Below are 23,332 nucleotides of genomic sequence, written 5' to 3' on the forward strand. Positions count from 1 at the left end.
GATAAGAAAGGCAATCTTTTCAGCAGGGAAAAGAGAAGAAAATTGAATATGGAGCAACATCCCATATAGGTTCACAATGTCAACCTTTCAAATTAACTAACCTCTTGAGAGATTAGCATTTCTTTAAATCTTTGAAAATAGGAACTTCCCAGTACTTTTTTCTAGTTATCTATTGCAAACAAAGTTTCCTTGTCTATGCCTCTCTCTTTGTTGCACTTTTCAAAATAAGTTGACTTAGAAACAAAGCACTCAAGACCAGAAGGAGATCATATTTTGTGACCAGTGAATGACTTACATTCTAAGCAAAAGTATTTCCTGGAATAAACACTTAAGTTATGTCAACTCAGGTGATCTCACTTCTCAGGCAGAAACTTCAGAGGTACAGTCAGACCTCCCAATCTCTTTTTTGAGACCTAACAGGTTCCTTTGTATGCTGTTTCTAATGTGCCCCTGGCAACTTTCCCTTGCATAGATACTCTGCGCTCTTGACTATCATTCCAGCATCAGATGGGCTCACTTCCCCAAATGAGCTATCCTGGTTCCTTTCCCTACTGTTCTTGCCCACTTCAAGGTCTCTGCTTAGAGCTCTCCATGTAATTCGTCATCGTATCCTTGAATGCCTGCATCCCACACATCCTCACCAAGGATATGGGTTCCTAGAGGACAAAACTGTCTTACTTAGTATATTATTATCTTCTGTTACTCAGACCACAGCACAACAAAAAATTGAGTTTTTTTTTAAAGCAATTTCATTAGACATTATGAATGCAGGAAACCAAATGAGTCATACCTATATACTTCAGTTAATTTTCTGATAGTGAAAACACTCTTGTAATGGTACTCTGATCAAGGAAAAGAATGTTTACAGGACCTCAGAAGCTCCCCTTGTATTCTCCTCCAATTGTACCCACTCCCCCAAAGCTAACACCTTTCCTGACTCTAACACCATATATTAGTTTTGCCTGTTTTTAGACTTTATATAAATGAAATAATGTAATTTGTATTCTTTTGTGTTTGTTTCTTTCCTAAAGCCTTACATTTATAAGATTTTTCCAAGTATTTTTGGGTATGTCACTATAGTTAATTTACTAGCTTGACAGTATTCTGTTAAACCAATGTACCATAATTTATTCAGTCCATTATTGTTGGGCATTTAGTTTTCTAATTTGGGACTACTATGAATAGTGCTATTATAAACATTTTTTTTTTGCAGTTCTAGAGTTTGAACTCATGGCTTCACACTTGCTAGGCAGGTACTGTACTACTTGAGGTGCACTTCCAGACCTTTTTTTATGCTTATTTTTGAGGTAGGTCTCACTTTTTTTTGTCTGGGCTGGCCTCGAACCCAATCATCCTGATTTTAGCCTCCCAAGTAGCTAGGATTTCAGACATGAGCCACTAGCACTTAGTGCTATAAACTTTCTTATACACATTGTTAAGAGAAAAAAATTAGACATTAAAAGTTTAAAGAGTTTAACAGAAAAACTTTTATAATGTGCTAAGTAAGACAAAATATATGCTGCAGTAGAAGGTCCCTACTTAGCTGCTACTTTTGTGGCTTCTGATTAGTTAAGCATAAGTTTCATTTTGCATCAGCTCACTTATGTAGGCACCCAAGGCAAGGAGTCCATCTTAGCCAAATTGTTTCCTAGCTAATTTTTTTTAAACAGTGTGTTTTGGTGCACAAATATTTGCATTTCTAAGACAAAAATTGATAGATTTAGGTTTCATATATTTTCAGCTTTCATAGAAATCCCCAGTTTTCCAAAGTGGTTGCACCTATTTTCACTTCCAATAATAATATATGAGAATTCAACAAATGTGTTTTGAATAAATTTATAAGTAAAGGAATGTGTTTCTCTCCAAGCTTTACTTTAAGAAGGACATGGTTTCCTTAGCTACCCTGAAAAAAAAATGGTGTACTATTCCTTCCTCCTTGTTTATTTTCTTTTTATATCTGTTGATGTGTGATTTAAACTAGAGCTAAATGGGAATGTACGTAAATGTTACCTATGAGAAAATGCCCAAGTCATTGAAATGAAGCTATAAAGTGGATGTTTTCTTTCCTGTACTTATATTGTAACTGTTAAGTATCAGCCTGGGAACAACTAGCTTTGGTGGAATATCGTTTGTGAATAGTTCTGAGAGTATATTTAAATTTTCAAACATGTGTGAATAGTACATATCTTTCTTTGTGGGATTACTTAGATTCTCCACTTGCTGTAAAGATATTGTAATAAAAAATAATTGTGAAGTCAAACAATGGAGACCAATTAAAGTGCAGTTACCATTTGCTGTATGAGTTCTACAGTGGGACTGCCCCTCTGTGATGGACTCTAACCTAGGTAGCAACATTACATTAGCTGGTCTGAACATCCTCCACTCTCAACAGGTGAAGAGGAAAAAAAACTAAGCGTTGCTAAGAAGGGATTTATTCAGAATCGGTACTGTTCTCTGAGATTGCTAATTAACTGGATTTCCTTGCCTGAATATGTGATTTGTAGAACGACTTACATTTTAGCATAAAATCAGGAGCAGATAGACCTCACTTATTTAGTACATCCTCACTTATTTTGGGGGTCTCCTTTTTGATATGTATCAGAAGGAATTGAGTGGTCGCCTGTGTGGGCCCTGAGCTGGGACTTTTCAAGCAGTTGTTGCTACTTGTTATTACTACCAAGTAGGAGGAAAAGCTGAGTTAGCCTTGCCTTAAATCACCACATCTCTGTAGCTCAGATCCACAATCTTGCCTATAAATGTGGTAGAAGAGGAACCAACAAAGTTCAAATTAAAGACAATTCAGTGACTGTTGGCAAAGGTTTTCATTTTTGGGCTTTCTGCCACATTTCAATGTTTCTAAAATGTAGGCCCACATAGGGGTGGAAGAAGGTGTACTTTTGACTGTTGATGTCAATATGGTAAATTGCTCCATTTCTGGACTGTGATCTCTAATACAGAGTTCCTGTAAATGGCAAGGTGCACACTGAATTAAGCAGTTCAGAGAGTTTCATTGTCTTTAAATTGGATCTTTGTGGATTAATGGAATTCAATTCAACTGATTCTCAAAAAGGTACTGTGGAAGAGGCAAGTAACAAAATTTCTACCTCTACCAACCTTTTAATCTCATACAGCATTGAAATAAAATAAGAATCCATGATCCCTGCTGTGTTTGTACCTGTCTTCTCTTAGAAGTAAGGCTTTTCTACTTATCTACCCCATTAAGGGCCAGTCAAGAGCACTGTAGGACCCAAAGTCGTGATCCCTTAATTAAGGCTTCCAGATAAAGGGCAGGCATCAAAGACTAGTTTTTAGCTCCTAGGAAAAGTACCCCAAGATGGGCAAATTAAAGGCTGTTTGCTCTATTTGGATACAAAATTGGCATAATTAAGTGTCAGAGAGAAAACTTTTCATGTACTCTCTTAGGTTTAGAAACTGATGATGTAAATATGAAGCCAACAAAAGAGATTAATAGGAGAAAAGGCACACAATTTCTATTGGTATTTTACATGCATAGAAGTTCACAGAAAAGAAGTGAAATACAAAGTAGTAGTTTGACTAAGGAGTTTATATTCCTATCTTGACAAAAGAAAGAGGGTTTTCAGGGGCCATTAGCTTGGTAAATCTTCTTCCAACCTTTTACCCTAAGCCAGTGTTTATTTCTGTCAGTAAGGTGGGTTTCTTGTAAACAAGATTGTTGGATCTCCCTTTTTAATCCAGTTTATCAAGCAGTGTCTTTTGATGGGGGAGCTGAGTCCATTGACATTCAGTGTTAATACTGATGGGTATGTGGTGATTCCAGACATTTAGTTGCTTCTGTTGTTTAAGGGTGTGAGTGTGCAGCAGAGTCAATGCTACTCTCTAATTGCGTATCTTTTCTTCTTCCTGTAGTTTAATACTTCTTGTTCTTTTGTGGTTTTGTTTCCTTTCATCTTCTATGTGCAGAATTCCTTGTAGAATCTTCTGGTGACTTCGTGGTCATATATTGTTTTAGTTTCTGCTTACCATGGAACTGTTATTCTGTTTATTACTCTGTCAATTTTGAATGACAGTTTTGCTGGATAGAATATCCTAGGGCTGAAATTATTCTCATTCAGTGCCCAGAATACCTCACTCCATGCCCTTCTTGATTTCAAGGTTTCTGTTGAGAAAACTGCATTATTTTGATGTGCTTACCTTTATATGATATTTGTTTTTTCCTCTCTTACAACCTTCAATATTCTTTCTCTGTTCTCTGTGCTAATTGTTTTAATGATAATATACTATGGAGAGGTTCTATTTTGGTCAAGTCTGTTTGATGTCCTGGAGGCTTCCTATACCTGGATGTGTAAATCTTTCTCAAAGTTTGAGAAATTTTCTGTTATTATTTTATTGAATATGCCACATATCACTTAGGCTTGCACCTCTTTTTCTTCTTCAATGCCCATGATTCTTAGGTTTGGTCTTTTGATGGGGTTGCTGAGTTCTTGCAATTCTTTTCACAGCTTTTGAGTTGTTTGACTAAGATTTCTTCTGTTTTTTTTTTTTCCTTTCTTTAATTTCGGTTTTATCTTTGAGCTCTGAGATTCTGTCTTCTACTTGTTCTAGTCTTCTGGAGTGACTTCCACTGTGTTTTTTGTTTGACTAAAGGGACTTTTTATTTCCAGGATTTCTGTTTGATTCTTTTTTCCTGATGTTGTCCATATCTTTGTTCAACTTCTCTTTAATATTTTGTGTTGTCTTCTTTATTTATCTTTTTATAGTGTCCCTTGTTTCACTTTGGTGTTTGTCAAAGTCCTCTCTGAGTTCATTTAGTTGTTACTGTGTCTTCTCAAGTTCTTTATTTTGGTGTCTTGAAATTTCTTGAGTGCATCTTGTACTTTCTGATTAACCATATCTAGTATCTTTTCCATGACCTCTTCCATGATTTTCTCTTTGAGGGATTTTTTGTGGGTATCACTGGCTCATTAGAGATAGTTATCATTGTTTTGTTGGGGTCAGGAACTGGGTACCCATTTTCTTCATTTCCCACTAAATCCTCCATTGAATTGTTTTGTTGAGGAGTATAGTTTCCTTCTGTTCTTTTTCTCCCCACTTGGTGCTGTGCAACCATGTTCTTGATTGACTAGTCAGTGGTTTTAATTGGCTCTTTTCTTTCTCTTGACTTAACTTTTGTGTTGTGGCTAACTTAGTTGTTAGCTAGGTTGATGTGCTATTCCTGTCCCTGGCCTGGAGTTATAAATTACCAATAACAAATTCACAGGTTCAATGCCAGACCAGTTGTTTACCTATTATATATATTATATATAAAACCCCTTGGTGGAAATATCTACAAACAGTGGGAGTTGGTGAGGGTAATGGTTGTTTGGCTAGAGATAGAAACTTGGGTAATTGGTAAAGGTGGCACTAAAATAGACAGTGGAAAGGTAGGGGGAGAGGTATGGAGGCTGCTGGGTTTTGTGGCCCTTGTGTGTATTTGGGTGTATTTCTTCTGTTGTAGTGGAGGGTATTGTGTCAGGGATTGCAGGGAGCTAGTGGTATGTACGGTCGGTACAGTAGGCTAGTCAGCAGGTGGTGAGTGTGCACAAGGGAGGGGTAGTATGTTCACAGGTTGGTGAAGGATAGACAGGGGGAGAGTGTGTATGAGAAGGGGCAGAAAGAGTAGTTGGGAGGGAGAACAATGGATTGCAGCACAAGAAAAGGAAGGAAAGTGAAGGGGGTAAGAATAGGGATATAGGAAATAGGCAAATAGTAGTGGTAAAGTTAATAATACAGAAAAACAAAACAGGTACAGCAGCAACAGAAAGTGTAGTCTGCTCAGTAAACGTTCTGGACTTATTCCTTTTGCATCCAATCCTGGTATTGGAGCTTGGCATTCTGGACTTTGCAGGGAAGGGTGCTGCCCCTCTTGTCGGACATCTTAAGGTGGAGGTGGCTGGAGGGTTTTTTTTTTTTTTTTTTGCTTTCCTTGGTCTTATGGGCCATCTGTTGTAAGTGGGAGACCTGAAATGGTCTTACCAGGTGACTGGCTTGTGACCAGTATTTGGTTCTTTCTGTCCACTGGGCAAGTTGCAGTTGGGGCCTGAGGTAACTCACTGCCAGTTAGTGCAAGGTGGGCAGGTCTGAGGTTGTTTGCCTTACCCTACAGCTGCAACACTGTGTGGTCAGCTCCTCCCCCAGCAGGGTAGGACAGTTCAGTTTTGAGTACCACACTCAGTCCTATGAGACTAAGTTAATGATTCACCACCACCCTGCTTGGGGAGGTTGGCTTGTTGCCCCACTCTTGCTCTCAGCCTTTGTTGCTTTTCTCACTTTGGTTCACTGACAGTTCTGCTCCTTGCCCCATCCTCATTCTCCAAGGCAGGTTCAGCATTCTATCCCACTCGTGTTGTTGGTGTTAGATTACAATTTGCTGCTTATGCTTTTCAGTTTTGTTGTTGGGTGGGGCTGTTTTCAATCTGTCCAGGGGCTGTGCTGGATTATATTCCCAGGCAGTGGGTAAGGGAGTTGCATGTGGTGTGTGTTGCTCACCTGTTGGGTCTGCAGGTTTACACAGGCAGGTTTGAAATCGGCCTGCAGGCAGACACTTCCTGGGACTGGATTCAGCACAGTGGGGCAGAGGGAGGCTTTCCATGGATTAGGGGTCCAGGATGTTGCAGAGTTTGATTCTGGTTGATGCTCTAACTTCTGTTATTGAAAGAAAAAAAAGGGAGAAAAGGCCCAGGGCTTTTATCTCAGGACAGACACACACCATTAGCTCTGCTGTGCTGGGATTTTCCCAGCTGTTAGGTGCAATTAAAGGCTGTTTTAAGGTTAGTCCTTGAATTTTATGTGCACCTAATGTGTTAGTGGTTATTATTTTGGCTAGAAGCAATCAGAATTACCCAAGGGTAGCTCCCACATCTCAAGGTGGTTTGTGGAGTCACAGAGCTCAGGAATTCTGATTCCCTACACTAACAGTCATCTTGGGTCCTTATATAAGGCAAAGTAGACTTTAAACTTACATTGGTCAAATGAGACAAAAAAGGTCACATACTAATAAAAGGGGCAATACGTCAAAAGGCTATAACAGTTGTCAACCTATATGCACCCAATGTTAATGCACCCAACTTCATCATACATACACTAAAGGACTTAAAAGCACATATAGACTTCAGCACAGTGGTAGTGGGAGACTTTAATACCCCTTTATCATCAATAAATAGGTCATTCAGACAAAAACTCAACAGAGAAGTCTTATACCTAATGACACCATAGATCAAATGGAACTAACTGATGTCTATAGGATATTTTATCTGGCAACAGCACAATATATGTTCTTTTCAGCAGCCCATGGAACTTTCTCCAAAATAGACCATATCTTATGGCACAAAGCCAATCCTCAACAAATGTAAGAAAATTTCTATCTGATCACAATGCAATAAAACAAGAACTCAATCACAAAAGCAGCAGCAGAAACTATGCAAATAATTGGAGGCTAAACAACACATTGCTCACCAATTATTGGGTCATAGAAGAAATAATAGAGGAAATCAAAAAGTTCCTGGAGTTTAATGAAAGTGTAAACACAACCTACCAGAACCTATGGGACACAGCAAAGGCAATCCTATGAGGAAAGTTTATAGCCATGAGTACATGTATTAAAAGGACAGAAAGATCTCAAATAAACAACTTAATGCTACATCTCCTAGAAAATCAAGAATAAGCAAAACTCAAAACAAGCAGAAGTGGAGAAATAATAAAAAATAAAGGCAGAAATTAATTAAAGTGATGAAAAAAAATACAAAGAATCAACGAAGCAAAAAAACTGGTTCTTTGAAAAAATAAATAACATTGACAAGCCCCTGGCAAATCTAACTAAAATGTATAGGGAAAAGACCCAAATTAGTAAAATCAGAAATGAAAAAGGGAAAATAACAACAAGTAGCAAGGAAATTCAGGGAGTCATCAGGCACTACTTTGAGAACCTATATTCAAATAAATTGGAAAACCTTGAAGAAATGGACCATCCAAAATTGAACCAAGAGGATTTTAACCACCTAAACAGATCTATAAAACAATGAAATTGAAGGACAAGTGAAGAGTCTCCCAAAAAAGAAAAGTCCAGGACCTGATGGATTCTCTGCTGAATTCTACCATATCTTTAAAGAAGAACTAATACCAACACTCCTTAAACTCTTCCATGAAATAGAAATGGAAGGATCACTACCTAACTCATTCTATGAAACTAGCATTACACTTATCCCAAAACTGGACAAGGACACATCCAAAAAGGAGAACTGTAAGCCAATCTCCTTAATGAACATTGATGCAAAAAATCCTAAATAAAATAATGGCAGACTGACTCCAACAACATATCAGAAAAGTCATTCGCCATGACCAAGTCGGCTTCATCCCAGGGATGCAGGGGTGGGTCAACACACACAAATCATTAAATGTAATACAGCACATTAATAGAAGCAAAGACAAAAACCACTTGATCATCTCAATCGATGCAGAAAAAGCTTTTGATAAGCTCCAACACCACTTCATGATAAAAGCTCTAAGAAAACTAGGATTAGAAGGAATGTGCCTCAACATTAGCAAGGCTATATATGACAAACCTACAGCCAACATCACACATAACAGGAAAAAACTGAAACCATTTCCCCTAAATTCAGGAGCAAGACAAGAGTGTTAAATCTTCCACTCCAATTCAACGTAGTCCTGGAGTTTTTATCCAGAGCAATAAGGCAAGAAGAAGAAATAAAAGGAATACAAGTAGGTAAAGAAGTAGTCAAACTATCACTATTCACAGATGACTTGATCTTATATCTCAAAAACCCCAAAAACTCCACCCAAAACCTCCTAGACACCATAAACAGATTTAGCAAAGTAGCAGGATACAAAATCAACTTACAAAAATCAGTAGTCTTTCTGTACACCAACAATGAACAAATTAAGAAAGAATATAGGAGAACAATTCCATTTACAATAGCTTCAACAAAAAGCAAATATCTAGGAATAAACTTAACAAAGGATGTGAATGACCTCTACAAGGAGAACTACAAACCATTGAAGAAAGAAATCAAAGAAGACTACAGAAGGTGGAAAGATCTCCCATGCTCATGGATTGGAAGAATCACCATAGTAAAAATGGCTATACTACCAAAAGCAATCTACATGTTTAATGCAATTCCCATCAAAATCCCAATGACATTCATCACAGAGATTGAAAAATGTACCCTAAAGTTCATTTGGAAATAGCCATGACAATACTCAGCAAAAAGAGCAATGCTGGAGGTATCACAATACCTGATTTCTAACTATACTACAGAGCCATAGCAATAAAAACAGCATGGTACTGGCACAAAAACAGCTAAAAAGACCAGTGAAACAGAATAGAGGACCCAGATATGAATCCATGCAGCCACACCCACCTAATTTTTGACAAAGCTGCCAAAAACATATGATGGAGAAAAGACTGCCTCTTCAACAAATGTTGCTGAGAAAAGTGATTATCGGCCTGCAAAAAACTGAAACTAGATCCATGCCTGTCACCCTGTACTAGTATCAACTCAAAGTGGATTAAGGACCTTAATATCAGGCTTGAAACCTAGAAGTTAGAACAGGAAAAGAGCAGGAATACATTGGAAGCAATAGGTATAAGCAAGGAGTTTCACAGTAGAACTCAAGCAGCTCAGCAACTAAGAGAAAGGATTGACAAATGTGACTACATGAAATTAAAAAGCTTCTGCACAACAAAAGAAATGGTCTCTAAATTGAGGAGGCCACCCACAGAATGGGAGAAAATCTTTGCCAACTGTACATCAGACAAAGGACTGATAACAGGAAAATACAGGGAGCTCAAAAAACTAAGCTCCCCAAAAATCAATGGACCAATAAAGAAGTGGGCAACTGAACTAAATAGGACTTTTTGAAACGAGGAAATCAAAATGGCCAAAAACCACATGAAAAAATGCTCACCATCCCTGGCCATCATGGAAATGCAAATCAAAAGCACACTAAGATTCCACCTCACTCTTGTTAGAATTGCAACCATCAAGAAGACTAACAATAACAAATGTTGGTGAGGATATGGGGAAAAAGGAACCCTCACACAATGCTGGTGGGAATGTAAGCTAGTACATCCACTATGGCAAACAATATGGAGGCTTCTTAAAAAACTAAACACAGATCTGCCATATGATCCAGCAATACCACTCCTAGGGATATACCTAAAGAAATGTAACTCAGGTTACTACAAAGGAACCTGCACACCCATGTTTATTGCAGTGCTATTCACAATAGTCAAGCTATGGAAATAGCCAAGATGTCCCACTACCGAGGAATGTATTTATACACAATGGAATTTTATTCAGACAAAAAGAAGAATGAAATTTTGTCACTTGCAGGAAAATGGATGGAACTGGAGAACATCATCTTAAGTGAAGTTAGGCTCAGAAGACCAAAAATGTTCTCCCTCACATGAGGATTACAGACCTAAAACAACTGCAGTAATGTTATTGGACACAGATCACACACTAAGGGGAGACTGCACAAGGGAGGGAAAGGGAAAAGGAAGGAAACCAAAAACTTAAATGTAGTTCATATGCTCACTATATAGGAGCGAACATAGTAATCTTAAACCAGCAGAGGCTGCTATTAGAAAGGGACTAGGAAATAGCAAAGAGGTCTGGTAGGGATGCACCAATAAGGGTTGTAATACACATCTGCATGGAAACAACACAAGGAATCTCTCTGTATAGCTACATTCATCTCAAACTAGCAAAAATGCTGATTTTCTTTTTATCTTATATGCTTTTTCTTCAACCAAATTTGAGATCAAGAGGGCAGAACAGGTTTTCTGCCAGGAGGCAAGGTGGGACTGAGGGGTACATTTCTCAAGAGAGAATTTATGCCAACAACAACAAATGTTGGCAAGGATGTGGGGAAAAAAAGAACCTCACACTCAGCTAGTGGGAATGTAAGCTAGTACAACTACTATGGAAAACAATATGGAGGATTCTTAACAAGAAGAAAATCAAGAAAAATCTTGATCTTAGGTAGATTAAGAAAAATAGAGAAGTACTCCAAAATGTGTTGATTTTCAGTTATCTTCAGCTCAAGATAATCCTTTCACCAAAGTGGCATATTTTGGGGTAGCATATTCTGATCCCTTCATAAGGAAGGTCATTGGTGCCATGCTCAGGACTAGAGTGAGCAGCTGCTTGGTTATTTCTGTAATACCTTGCCTGGAATCTCTCCTGAAGGCAGACAAAAAGATAGCTTGGAATACTTGGCTACACTTTCAGACCATGGGCCAACCACCTGGGACAGGGAGAAGATCCTTGGAAGCCTACCAGAGTTAGCAGGAGAAGCAGCTCCGGAAATAGAAGATTGGATTGGAGCAGTGTGGACTGGTGCAGGGAGGTACCCATGACTGAGTCAGCAGAAACATCCAATCCTGAAGATGATCTGTACAGTGGTTGAAAGATATGCTGCCAGACCAGTGCTTTCAAAATCCCCAAAAACACAGGAGTTTGAGGAGGCTGAGAAGTTTTCTTTCTTGAAAACATTTTCTTAGCATGATGGAGGGGAATTTAATAAAGTGGAAGCCCCAAGACTGCTGGGTAAGGATTTCAGCCTGTTAGTATATGAAGCAGAAGCCTCATATACTAGTAGCTGGACTCTTGAATTTATACCAGTAGCTGGACTCTTGGAAACTAAGTCATATTATGATGACATACTATCATGCAATATAACAGTTTCTTCTGTGGCTATCAGAAAATGAAAGCAATTTTCCTTCTAATTGGAGCAATGAAGATGTACAGAAAAAGTCTTTGATCATTGCATGTAACACAAGCACATGATGGACATCCTCCTCATCAACTTCCTCTTGATGCTGGGCAGAATGGAGGAAGATAGTGACAACGAGTAGTTGATACCCAAATGGCAAAATGAGAAGACATGAGAATAATCATGCTTATTATTATCCATCAGGTATCCTCATGTGCTCACCCCAATCTCTAAAGTCCAAAGTAATGAACAAAGTGATCAGACCATTTGGATATATAAGAGTTGTGGAATTTGAATCAGAAGACCCAGACTAGAATGTTCTGGCTGTGTCATTTAGTGGCCATATGTCCTTGGGCAACTCATTTTTCTTTTGACTTTAGAGAAAATATTATCTAGCTCATGAGCCTATTGAAAAAAATGGTGTATGTGAAGTGCTTTGTGCAAAAGTTGGAAAATGCATACAAATAAAAGTAAGATATTATATGAATATTTTGAAGATGGCTATAATCAAAAAGACAAATAAGTGCTGATGAGGACGTAGAGAAATTGGAACAGTTATACACTCCTACTGTGAATACAATAGGCACCTTAGAAAGCACTCAGGCAGTTTCTGAAAAGGTTAAGCATAGATTTACCACATGACCCAGCCATTCTACTCCTAGGCATATGCCTACAAGAAATAAACATAGACATCCCCACCAAATCTTATACCTGAATGTTTTAAATCAACATTATCATACTAGCTAAAAGGTAGAAACAACCCAAATGTTCATCATGAGATAAATGGATAAACAAAATGAAGTGTATCTGTACAACAGAGTTTTGTTTGGAAATAGAAAAGCATGAAGTAGTGATACAAACTTCGTGATTAAACTTTGAAAACATTATGTTAAGTAAAAGAAGCCAGTCACAAATGATCACATATTGCACTCAATCTTAGCCAAAAGCCTGAGAAGCGATAATCAAGATCACATATTGTATGATTCCATTTCTATGCAATGCTTGGCATGAGAGAATCTATACAGACAGAAAGTAGGTTAGTGGTTGCCTAGGGCTGGAAACAGGGTGGGGAGAGATAAAGGGTGACTGCTCATAGGAACTGGGTTTATTTCAGAGGTGATAAAATGTAAGAAAGTTAATTTTGGTGGTGGCTATAAAACTGTGAATATACTACAAACAATTCAATCATATACTTAAAAAATAATGATTTTTAACTCGTTCTGAGATAAAAACTAATACATTAATCTTGTTAATGCAAATGTTTAACAACAAAAAGAGAACTGATATACTTAAATAGAAATATTGAAGCTTATTTTATGCTGTTATCATAGTGATGAGTTTTTAATTTCTATATTCATACAGACACGAGATGTCTGTGGGAGATTATTATCACCCACAGTAAATCTTTTTAGTTTCCCTTTGTCCCACTTCGTCCTTGTGGTGATGTGATTAGAGTTGGATGCTGCCCTACACATACTGGGGTCTGCTTTGTAGTGAGGAACCCTAAATATATGAATCTGGAAACTTTTTTGAGGATTGAACTTGCTCCTAACTATAAGTGAATTCTCTTTGGAAGGCAAGGAGAATGATCATGGGTTGCTACCCACTGAACTATAAGGAAATGTTCTTGGGGAAGGAGAAACAACCATTCAGAATGTCTCCAAAGCACTGAGTCTCATCCTCCACTTGAAACATAAACACATCCCTCTGTCTATAAATCTGTAAATTTGGGAGGTAAATCTGTTTCTATTTATTCACTGCTCATTTTGCTTATGCAGCCTGTCTTTTACCCAGATCCTGGTAAAATTGGCCTAAAAAGCCTGAACATGCAAAACCATAAGAATATCCACTTTCTACAACACATAGGAAACATGGTTTCAGACTCATGTAGTTGTTTGAAAGGAATAGTTACAGTGCATTCTTTTAGCAACCAGTATTTTGAAAAGCATCTGTCTATTTAGGTCAAAGTCAGAGATCTAGAAATACCTCCATATTTTTAGGAAATATATTAAATTTTACATCGTCTTAATGTCTTTATCTGTTCATTTGCAATCTTTGTACTTTTCACTTTGTACTTCCAGGGCTGTGGACAGGAGCTGTGGACCAGGAGCCATATATGCAGTATTCACTGCTCCTGAGAAGAGGCATTTGGCTCACATGCAATAACACACCCTCAGTCCGCTAGTGACTAAGAGCTAAAAATGCTTTTCGTGGCAGATTGTATTTTCCAAATGGTCTGTAATAGTATTTCCAGTCCCATGTGTTCCTTCAGTACCTTGCAGATACTGTGTCCCCTCCCCTTGAAATCTGGGTGACCTTGGTGTTTATTTTGGCTAGTAGAATGTTGAAAGATGTCCTAGGGGTTTCAAAGACTGGATGACAAATGGCAGTGTAGTGTCAAAGACTGGATGACAAATGGCAGTGTAGTGTCTGCCTGGCTCTCTCACTTAAGCCATAAGCTCTCTGTGAGATGACCACCTACCTGATGCTACTATATTGGAGAGATCATGTGAAAAGACCATACATTGACAAAGAAACATACCTCAGGTGTTTAGAAGTTCCTAACCCCAGCTGTTTGCATCTTCCCATCCCATGTGCCAGACAGGTGAGGAGCAAGCATCCAGAACATTCTGGCACAAGATATCATCTGACCACAACCGCTGAGACACCCTGAGTGAAAAACCTACTAAGCCTAGTCAAGTACTCAAGCCATGAGAGTTAATGACAAAATTGAGTTGTTGTCTGACATGGCTAAGGTTTGGGGTGACTTGTCATAGGCAATAGATAGCTAAAGTATTTTTTAATGGTTAAATAAGCAAAAGCAACCCATGGAAGGATGAAGTTGACCACCTGCAGAAGTAACACGGATAATATCTGTAAGAAGTGACATAAGAAAACCAAATCTCAGGGAGGAAGAACCAGATGTAGGTGTAACCAAGAAAGCTGATTTTGCCAACAGTAATGTACCAGATATGAAAATTCTACAGAACTATGTAGTCTACAGAAAAGACAGTAGCCAGCAAGATTTTGTCAGTTTTTCCTCTCCATTGTTCCTTAAGCAAAGTCACTGAATCAGATGAGTTGTGGAAACAGGAATGATTTGTGGAGATTTTACTATGACCTGAGTAAGGTATCTTCCAGGACTAATTGAATTTGATGCTCTGAACCCCTGTCCACTGAGGAAGCTGATATTTCCAGCTTTCCCTTTTGGTTCTTTTAACAAAGAGAAAATGTGATGATCACATCAGTGCACAGAACTGTGCTGATCCAAATGGTAGTTACAATTCTGTTCAGTGATATGCTGTAATTAAGGTTTATACATCAATGCCTTCTGATATTAGTTATGTAAATCAGTCTCTATAATTCAACCACCTCAGAGTGTACTGATAAATACTTAAAATGTGCAAATCTGACAGGTAGAAAAGGACCCCAAAAACTTCTGGAAGGCTTTGCCACTCTGGCTTCTCTCAGAGTTGACTTTAAATAACCTTTAAGTATCTAACTCTCATTTGACCACAAATTGCTGTTTGTAATGATCACTACTGTTTAGTAACCCACTTAAGAACTTTTACTCTATTGAATGACTACTGAATCTACAGAAAGAACTAAAAGTTTAGATTATTTAATAGACTGAATCCTAACTCATGTTTTATAATAAATGGAACATGAATGGAAATGGATGGTCCCTGTTTTTTCGGTTTTTCCTTCCTCTTGTCAACTTAGTCAATATAACAACAATAACTAACATTAAGTGCTCACTTGGTGCTAGGCACACTATTAAAGAGGTTTAAAAATCAACATTCAATAGTATGACAGGTGATTTTTTAAAAAGTCACATTACTGAGGTATAATTCACAGAGAGTAAAATTCACCTCAAGTGTTGAATTCTATGAGTTTTGACAAATGTATCCAATCATGTAACTACCATTCAATCAAAAAATAAAATATCTTCATCAGAATATTTTCACCTGTGCCCCTCTGGTCAGTCTCCTGCCCTCACTCCTAGACTCTGGCAACTGCAGATCTGTTTTGGTCTCTTACAGTTTGACCTTTCCAGAATAATACGTATATAAGTGGATCCACAAAGTAGGTAACCTTGTGAATTTGAATTTGGCTTTTTAAACTGAGAATAATGTTTCCCATTATGTTTATTCATGCTATTGTGTGTGTGTGTGACTTGTATATTCCTTTTTTATTGCTGAATAGTATTTCATAGTATATACACACACACACACACACACACACACATATATACATAATTTAGCTATTCGAAATTTGATGGCTATTTGGCTTATTTCCAGTTTGAGGCAATAATATAAAAAGCTGATAAAACTATGTGGAGGTTTTTGGGTGGCAATTGTTTCATTTCCCTTGGGTAAATACCTAGGAATGACATTGCCAGGCTGCAGACAAAGAATTTTAAATATGTCACTTAATTCTCAAAAGCAGTCATTTGTAGAAAGCATTACTGGTGGAGATGTCCTTTTTAGAGACTTACAGAGTTTATGTAATTGCCTTAAATTACATGGCCAGTAGGGATAAACTGAAGCTTGTCTCACTGCAGAGCCTGAGGTCTTAACAATTGCTTCTTGTGTGTCTGAATCGCCTATTAACTTATCCCCAGCTAATGGAGTCATACTGGAAATAGAAGTTAAAAAGCGTGATATCATCGCCCCTGTGATCAAGTGTGATAAAAACTTGGTTTCAGATGGAAAAAATTAATAGATTAGAGTATAACATGGAAACCTTTATAAAATCAATGGGGGAAATTGGAGTGGATCATAAAGACAATGCAAGTGGATTTGAAACTCAATTCACAGATGAGTCTTGACCTTTACCTTTTAATCCAGTTCAAATAGTTCAAGATTGTGCTGAGTTCCAGCAGTGAAGCAGCTCTCTGAAAAATGTTTTCTCATAAGGCCCCTCTGTTTTTCATGCATACTAAATACCATGTTTGCACCAGAGCCAGCATAAACTGTATATCCCTCAAACACAGGCATACATTTGTGAATTTCCAACATTCCTTTGTCACAATAAGAATAGTTATAACTTTAGAATATGAATAATTAACATCTTTAACAGTTACATTTTCTATTCAAATATATATTGCTTTGGACTCCAAAATGATATGCATAATATGATCAAAAGAACAAGTGTAGCAAAGATTAACTTCTAAAAAATCATTGTAGAGATATTGAACCTCTTCCATAGAATTGGAAATAATGGAAAATTGACAGTGAAATATAAAAGTAGATCATGAATACTTAATACCAAATTCTTCTATGATGAAGGAATTAAAATAAAAGCTAAATCGTTGTCTCAGTGGCAATCTAAGACAAATTTGTCATCCCACAGTGCCTAGCACAGGCCTTGCATTTATTATGTGTTGAATAAACATTTTCTGGGCTGAATTTAATCTTTTTGAGATAAATGTTTATAGGAATATTGAGATAATAGTGGCAACTGCTCTGTATAAAGTTTATGGGTTTAGTATTAATAAATGCAATACATTTTTGTCTTACTAACAGAACCAAAAGGAACACAAATGTTATTATTGATATGGTAGCCAGTTTCCTCAAAAGTTCAAACTGAGAGGGTCTTTTGCAGCTGTGACTGATGCTTGGCCCCTGAGCACTGGCGTATTCTTTTCTCACGGAATTTAGGTATCAAGGGTGGCATGTAGCTCAGCATGTACTTAGCATGTACAAAGCCTTGGGTTTAATCCCCAACATAGAAAAAAATTAGGATAACTCTCATAAAGTCCCTCTGTAGATCATAAGAATGGTAGAACAAAAGCAAGCACAAAAACATCCAGCATCTAGAATTTTCTACCTTGTGGGGCAGAGCTCACTTCCCAGTCTGGAAGCTGAAATCCATAGGCAGAAGCTCAGTTGTGTTTCCCTTGAAGCCAGGGCATTAACTCAGGATGTAGGCTCTGCCTATAGCGTACACTGGCCCCTATTTGAACTGGAACCCAGTGACTTGAAGAAGAAAGAACTTTTTAGAATGTACTCTGGTAAGTCTGGAGGCAGAGCCAACAGAGCTTCCAGCTTCCAGAGACAGCAGTGGCAAAATTCCAGTGGCAACTTCTGGCCTCTGCTACTGCGTTATTAGTAATTGATGCACCATCTCTAAGCTCTTTGATAGTAATAGGGGTGTCTTCATGGGACAAATTTTATGGTGTGATGTTGGATGTTGTTCAAGAATGCTTACTTTTCTATTCTGGAATTAAAAAACTTCACTGATGTGACCATTTTAATAAAATAGCTGTGAACAGCTTGAACATTATTGAGGAATAAAGTAGATAGAGGCACAGTGGCTACTCCAGAAGAAAACAGGATGATAGATAAGGAGAGATGATGGCTTGGGTCTAGAATCAATTCAAAGACAACAAAAAGGATTTGTTAATAGTGGGCTGTGGATATAGTTCAGTGGCACTGTGCTTGCCTAGCATGCACAAAGCCCTGGGTTTGATACCCAGCATCTCAAAGAAAAAAAAAATGTTAATAGTACAAAAGAGTGGTTCCCCCATTAATTGTAAAATAAGGGTCCTGCACAGGTGGCCTCTACTGAGTCCTCACATTAGGTCAGCTGTAATAGACTAAGAGCAACAGAAATTGTTTCCCTTCTAAAGAGAAATCACATTAAAATAAGCTCCACATGAAAATGTAGTGACTGTCCCCCTACCATTCATTCTCTCTGTTCCCTTTTTGCAGGGGACATGCAGATTGGTTGGAATTGATCTCACAGTAATAGGTCCTAGTTGTGGTTGAGACAGCAGCAGCATCTGTCCTACAGAGAGGGGATGATTGATGGGGTCTCTGGAGAAGAACATTACTCCTTCTGTCATGAGTGCTATGACACTCCACTGGTAGAGAATGAGAAAGCAATAGCTGTAGTTGATCTTGTGACCATACTGCAATCATGATGACTGACAGCTTTAGGGCTGTCCTGCCACTGGGAAGGCTGAGTAGAGACATAGAAGAAAAGTGGGCCCGAGGCCCAAGTGTCTAGGTCATTTGGTGAGCAGACAGAGAGATGGAGTTACCAGTACTCAAGCTTCAGTGAGATCTCTCCCAATAAGAGAAAAGCAGAGGAAGGATATGAACAGTGACAGCCTTCAGATCTTTTTTTTCTTTTTTGTGGTACTAGGGTTTGAAGTCAGGGCCTCATGGTTGCTAGGTAGATGGTCTACCATTTGAGCCACTCTGACAGCCCTTTTTTTTGTGTTGAGTGTTTTCAAGATAGGGTTTTGCAAGCTATTTGGCCTGGCTGGCTTTAAATCTTAATCATCCTGAGGCTGGCTTTGAAACTCGATCCTCCTGATCTCTGCCTCCTGAGATCAGGCATGAGCCACCAGTACCCCACAAGTCTTTAGTTCTTAATGCAAATCTGACACAAATTAAGAGGAAGCAGGACTGGACAAGGAGAGGTTCAGGCTCTGAGGCAGATTTTATAGTTGTAGCCAATCCAAAAGGAGCTCCAGAGCAGAGTTGGAGGAGTCTCATGTTGGGCAGAAATGCCCAGACACAACTGCTTCTGCTGAACTAGTGGCCAGGGATACCCAGAAAGCTCATCACTGTCCTGGATCAATACGGTGGGCCCTGAATACCCAGTGGCTGGTAGCTGTCAGTTATCTACACTTGTCACAGCTGGACAAGTCAGAGTTCCAAGTGGTGAACTTCCTCTATCTCTGTAGTTCTTGAACTACTTGGACCACTAAATCCATTGGTTATTGTTGTTGTTACTATTATTATTAAAATGATTTGACTTCAGTTTTCTGTTACTTGTGACGAAAGGAATTTGATTAGTATATGACCACTAGTTTCTATTTTAAAATGATTATCAGTTCAGTTCAACTTGCTCACTTAATGAGCAAGATATTTAGTTAATTATTTCTTATCTTTAAAAACAAACAAATAAATGAACAAACTCAGCACATATTGCCGAGCTGACATGTGGCTGGTACGTAACTACTGGTAACTATTATGATGTACTCCCCTGCAGTTGTCACTTTGCAGTGCTCAATAGTGATTATTAAGCATTTAGTGTCCGTGAAGTACTAGGGGTTTTTTTGCATAGAAGATAATATTCATAATATTCTTTATGTTTGTACTATTGTTCAACTGATGAAAGATATAAATTTTATAACCTAGTTTTATGAGCCTTTATTCTTAACTCACAAATTTTATTTGTAAATCTAATAATTTTGTGTTATAATTTTAGATACTTCATTTGTTATTTGATTAATGCTTAATTAGTTTTTAATTTTGATGGATTAAATCCCTTAAACATTAACACTATTTAGAAACTTTATTCACTAGATTTTCTTAGACATTTCAAGCCATAATTACCAATTTAATAAACTGATTCTTTGAAATATTTCAAATACCTAATAGCTCAGCCTTATAAATCTAACATGTAAGATATTTGCAATTTTTATGAAACCCTTAGAAAGTTAATAAATCAGACTTATACATTTAATAAAGAAGATTCTCTTATCCATTTCAAACATTTTAAGGCAAATAACATACATATAAAGCAACATGGTATCTATAAAACAGCTTATGAAAAAAGATCAATTGTTTAAATTTCTATCTTTCTGGAGATGCACACTCAGTTACTCAGTGAAGGGGAATAAATTACTATCAAGAAACTGCTGCAGGCACTTAGTTAAAATTTTGGGATCATCAGAAGAGAACTAACTTGGATTAGGGTAAGGATGTGACCTGGGAACTGGAACTGGGTACAACATAAAGGGTGGCACACTACTTAAGCCATAGGATAGCAGCCTCCAAGCCCTCTTTTATAATCGGGTTTTAGTGGCTTCATCCTGGCAAACATGTAGCTTGCAGTTTTAAGCTGAGATAAAATGCAGTGTCACATCACATTATTATTCTTTATATCTAGATTCTATAGGTGCATGAAAGCATACAATATTTGTCTTTCTGAGCTTGACTTATCTGGCTTAACATGATAATCTCCAGTTCCAGCCATTTTTGTGCAAATGACATAATTTCATTCTTCTTTATTTTTGAATAATACTCCATTGTGTGTTGGGGGAGCCAGCAGGATGGGGGAGAAGGAAAGGACAGGGTGATGGGGAATGAATGTGATTGAAGTGCATTATTTATATATGAAAATAGTATGATGAAACCCACTGAAACTGTTCAAAAAGGGGAGGGTGGAGGGACTCAAAAAAGAGTGGTGATTTTGATTAAAGTACCTTGTGGTTTGAATATATGTAAATTTCACCATGAAATCCCTTTGTACAATTAATTTATGCTAATAAAAATTAAGTTTCACAACTCAACACAAGATGTGTCTCTTGTGTGCCTTTCAAGTTTTGTCCTTAACCAAATTTTCAACTTTGCAATATTTGATTTCAATAGACATATTTCTGAATCTCCTGTCCACATTGCAACTTATATCTTTGCTGCCTGATTTGACATAATTAATTCAGCATCTTCTTTGTATTTTACTTTTTCATTTGTTTCATCTATATCCCAAATTAATTATTTAGAAAGAAAACACCTTCTCAACTCTTAGGGAGTTATTTTTCTATCAGAAATAACTAAGACATGTGCATAAATCACCTATCATAAGAGGCAAAAATGAAGACTACTATAAAAGTTATAAGCAAAGTTCTATAAGATGGCTGTGGTAGATTAAATACTAAGATAGTCCTTGTGATCTTTGGACCTGTCATAACTCATAAAATTGTTACCTTACATAACAATGATTTACTGGATGAGACTAAGATTATTCTTCAGTTGATCTTAAGATAGAGAAGTTATCCAGATGGACCTAACTTAATCACTTGAGCCTTCAGGGAGTTGTCTCTGGTTGTTGCAAAGTGGAACTCAAAGAGATGAGAGAGAAGAAAAAGAGAGAGAGAGAGACACGAAGAGAGAGTGAAAGGGAGAAAATATAGAGGAGGCTCTTTGTTCTTGAGATGGAAGGAACTCAGGGCAAGGACCTGAGAGTGGCCTCTTGATGTTGACAGTGATTCCCAAGTGATAGGCACCAAGGAAATGGTGGTCCGAGTCGCATAATCACAGGGAGCCGTATCCTTCCCGCACTTTGAATGAGTTTGGAAGCACTTCTTCCCCAGATGCTCCAAATGAGAGCCCAGAACCCTGACACCTTGATTTTGGCCTTGTGAGAACCTGGAAAGAGAACTTAGTTGGGCCCACCCAGACTTCTGACCTATTGAACTACGAGATAATAAATGGACGTTGTTTTAGATTGCTACATTTGTGGTAATTTATGTAGCAATAGAAAACAAATACAACCACATAAATTAACTTTCTACTCCAGTCTATAGCTTCAATTTTATTAAACTTTTAAGTTACATGTATAGTTTTATGCATGAGAGCATCTTAAAGTTGGGAGATCTCAGACTCTGAGATCTAGTGTTTTCTGAAGGAACTAGGTGATGAGACTGGATGACTGAGACTGGGTTGATCTGGAGAGAGCGTAGGAATATGGGAAAGATGCCTTAAATGGAGAAATTTCCAAAGGATCATAGTTTCCCTCTGTTGGCCTTGGTAGCAATGTCTATGTCATTCTCTTCATGGCATAAGGCATTAAAATGAAACATCTTTTTGTTTGGATAGCACATTTTGCTATTATTAGTGAGGAACAGTTTTAGCTCATATGATTTATCCCCATTGGCAAGTTACAGCATGGCTCTGAGTGAATGGGGTTCAGGTAATGCTGGTAGGAAGAGACAAGGTAAAGACATGGATGTGTTCTCTGGGAGGCAGGCACAGGTTGGACCTGCAATGAGAAGTCTTGGCACCAGTCGGAGGCAGGCGTGTGACCCCAAAGGGAAGCAGAAGTGCAGAAAACATGATAAAGGAGGATAACAATGCACAGGTCAAGTAGACTACACTTGGCACTTTATGCAGAGCTTGGCTGCACTGAAAGAAGCATGAGAACAGCCCTTTCGTGCCTTTTATTTTCCCCCATGAAAGTCCATGTACAAAGAAATGGAGAGAAAGTTCTGTAGGAACCACTTTTATGTTGTGTATACTTTCCCCCCATTATCCTTTCTGGGAAGTAGTAATGACCTACTGTCTTTACTCATAGAACACTTTAACTTTTTTGAAGCACAGCCTGTACAATGATCTTTCATTTCTTGACTGGTCATGAAGATGAAATTTATAGTCTTTTTATTGCTACTATTTTGACATTTTTATATACTTTTCCCCATATAGCAGAGAATGTGTTACCCCCTATAATTGCTTTTATATACTACTTGACTTAAAGACTGTTTGAAACCTTCTTGCTCCTAAATCATTTTTATTTTTAAGCAGTTAGAACAAGGGCTAGATGGTTTTTTAAAAGTGCCAGTCTTTAAGTTGAAGGTTTTTCTTCTACTTTTTTATGTTTGCCTACCTAAAATAATACCAATGTTTTATAGAAACGGGATAAAAGACTTATTATAAGTATATATGTGTGTGTATGTTTGTTTTGGTATTAGCCAAATTTAGATTAGGTAATATGATCTATGATCTCATCACTGGCATTTTATGAGCAATAATAGCAATTTACATCTGTGAGATGTCTTTAG

At 37.7% G+C, this 23,332-nt stretch overlaps 1 long non-coding RNA gene across 1 annotated transcript in view; it reads right to left on the minus strand.

Annotated features, from left to right (window-relative positions):
- Nucleotides 1-6,030: 6,030 nt before the first annotated feature.
- The window catches only part of LOC141423060 (uncharacterized), an 83,456-nt gene continuing 66,154 nt past the window's right edge, over nt 6,031-23,332 (minus strand). Inside the window, exon 6 of the long non-coding RNA XR_012447718.1 lies at nt 6,031-6,663. This is a non-coding gene — a long non-coding RNA (uncharacterized lncRNA). The remainder of the gene's footprint in view (nt 6,664-23,332) is intronic.

The sequence above is a fragment of the Castor canadensis genome, chromosome 5, assembly GCF_047511655.1.
Source record: "Castor canadensis chromosome 5, mCasCan1.hap1v2, whole genome shotgun sequence".
Taxonomy (NCBI): Eukaryota; Metazoa; Chordata; class Mammalia; order Rodentia; family Castoridae; genus Castor; species Castor canadensis.